At 41.5% G+C, this 2,448-nt stretch overlaps 1 non-coding gene across 1 annotated transcript; it reads right to left on the bottom strand.

Moving 5' to 3' along the window:
• Window positions 1-586: 586 nt before the first annotated feature.
• Window positions 587-694, bottom strand: LOC148545606 (small nucleolar RNA R71). The gene has a single exon (XR_015900782.1). It is a non-coding gene; the product is annotated as a small nucleolar RNA R71 (small nucleolar RNA).
• Window positions 695-2,448: the final 1,754 nt, after the last annotated feature.

The raw sequence follows: 2,448 nt of genomic DNA, 5'->3' as shown, positions 1-2,448 counted from the left end.
CTATATTGTGACATAGAGGATTCCATATTTTCTTTGTTATTTCCTTCTTTGTCATATGAGCAGGAACAAGGATAAGAATATTCTTGTTGAAGCTGATCCTGAACCTGAAAGGACTCTGAAGAGGAAGCTAAGGGAAGCTAAAGCACAACTCTCTGGAGAAAATCTGACTGAAAATTTCGAAAAAGAAGGAGACATGGCCGAAAATAATAACAATGCAAGGAAGATGTTTGGTGACTTTACTGCACCTAATTCCAATTTACATGGAAGAAGCATCTCAATCCCTGCCATTGGAGCAAACAATTTTGAGCTAAAACCTCAACTAGTTTCTCTGATGCAACAGAATTGCAAGTTTTATGGACTTCCATCAGAAGATCCTTTTAAGTTTTTAACTGAATTCTTGCAGATCTGTGATACTGTTAAGACCAATGGGATTGATCCCGAGGTCTACAGGCTTATGCTTTTCCCGTTTGCTGTAAGAGACAGAGCTAGAGTATGGTTGGACTCTCAACCTAAAGATAGCCTGAACTCTTGGGATAAGCTAGTCACGGCTTTCTTAGCCAAGTTCTTTCCTCCTCAAAAGCTTAGCAAGCTTAGAGTGGATGTTCAAACCTTCAGACAGAAAGAAGGTAAATCCCTCTATGAAGCTTGGGAGAGATACAAAGAACTGACCAAAAAGTGTCCTTCTGACATGCTTTCAGAATGGACCATCTTGGATATATTCTATGATGGTCTGTCTGAGCTATCAAAGATGTCACTGGACCATTCTGCAGGAGGATCCATTCACCTAAAGAAAACGCCTGCAGAAGCTCAAGAACTCATTGACATGGTTGCAAATAACCAGTTCATGTACACTTCTGAAAGGAATCCTGTGAATAATGGGACGCCTATGAGGAAGGGAGTTCTTGAAATTGATACTCTGAATACTATATTGGCTTAGAATAAAATATTGACTCAGCAAGTCAATATGATCTCTCAGAGTCTGAATGGATTGAAGGAATCATCCAACAGTACTAAAGAGGCATCTTCTGAAGAAGAAGCTTATGATCCTGAGAACCCTGCAATAGCAGAAGTGAATTACATGGGTGAATCCTATGGAAACACCTATAATCTCTCATGAAGAAATCATCCAAATTTCTCATGGAATGATCAACAAAAGCCTCAACAAGGCTTTAATAATGGTGGAAGAAATAGGTTTAGCAATAGCAAGCCTTTTCCATCATCCACTCAGCAACAGATAGAGAGTTCTGAGCAGAATCCATCTAGCTTAGCAAATATAGTCTCTGAGCTGTCTAAAGCCACTGTAAGTTTCATGAATGAAACACGGTCCTCCATTAGGAATTTGGAGGCACAAGTGGGCCAGTTGAGTAAAAGAGTCACTGAAACTCCTCCTAGTACTCTCCCAAGCAATACAGAAGAGAATCCAAAAAGAGAGTGCAAGGCCATTGATTTAACCATCATGGCCAAACCTACAAGGGAGGGAGAGGACGTGAATCCCAGTGAGGAAGACCTCCTAGGACGTCCAGTGATCAACAAGGAGTTTCCCTCTGAGGAACCAAAGGAATCTGAGGCTCATCCAGCGACCATAGAGATTCCTTTGGACCTCTTTATGCCATTCATGAGCTCGGATGAATATTCTTCTTCTGAAGAGAATGAAGATGTCACTGAAGAGCAAGTTGCCAAGTACCTTGGTGCAATCATGAAGCTGAATGCCAAATTATTTGGTAATGAGACTTGGGAAGATGAACCTCCCTTGCTCATCAATGAACTGAGTGATCTGGATCAACTGACATTGCCTCAGAAGAAACAGGATCCTGGAAAGTTCTTAATACCTTGTACCATAGGCACCATGACCTTTGAGAAGGCTCTATGTGACCTTGGGTCAGGGATAAACCTCATGCCACTCTCTGTAATAGAGAAACTGGAAATCTTTGAGGTGCAAGCTGCCAGAATCTCATTAGAGATGGCAGACAACTTAAGAAAATAGGCTTATAGACAAGTAGAGGACGTGCTAGTAAAGGTTAAAGGCCTTTACATCCCTGCTGATTTCATAATCCTAAATACTGGGAAGGATGAGGATGAATCCATCATCCTTTGAAGACCCTTCCTAGCCACAGCAAGAGCTGTGATTGATGTGGACAGAGGAGAATTGATCCTTCAACTGAATGAGGACAACCTTGTGTTTAAAACTCAAGGATCTCCTTCTGTAACCATGGAAAGGAAGCATGAAGAGCTTCTCTCACTGTAGAGTCAACCAAAGCCCCCATAGTCAAACTCTAAGTTTGGTGTTGGGAGGCCACAACCAAGCTCTAAATTTGGTGTTGGGAGGTTCCAACCTTGCTCTGATTATCTGTGAGGCTCCATGAGAGCTCACTGTCAAGCTATTGACATTAAAGAAGCGCTTGTTGGGAGGCAACCCAATGTTATCTAATTATATTTATTTTTTATTGT

This window comes from Arachis ipaensis, chromosome B9 (assembly GCF_059453495.1).
Source record: "Arachis ipaensis isolate K30076 ecotype BB chromosome B9, ASM5945349v1, whole genome shotgun sequence".
Classification (NCBI taxonomy): domain Eukaryota; kingdom Viridiplantae; phylum Streptophyta; class Magnoliopsida; order Fabales; family Fabaceae; genus Arachis; species Arachis ipaensis.
The sequence above is the reverse complement of the archived record's forward strand: the minus strand, read 5'-3'. Positions and strand labels throughout refer to the sequence as shown.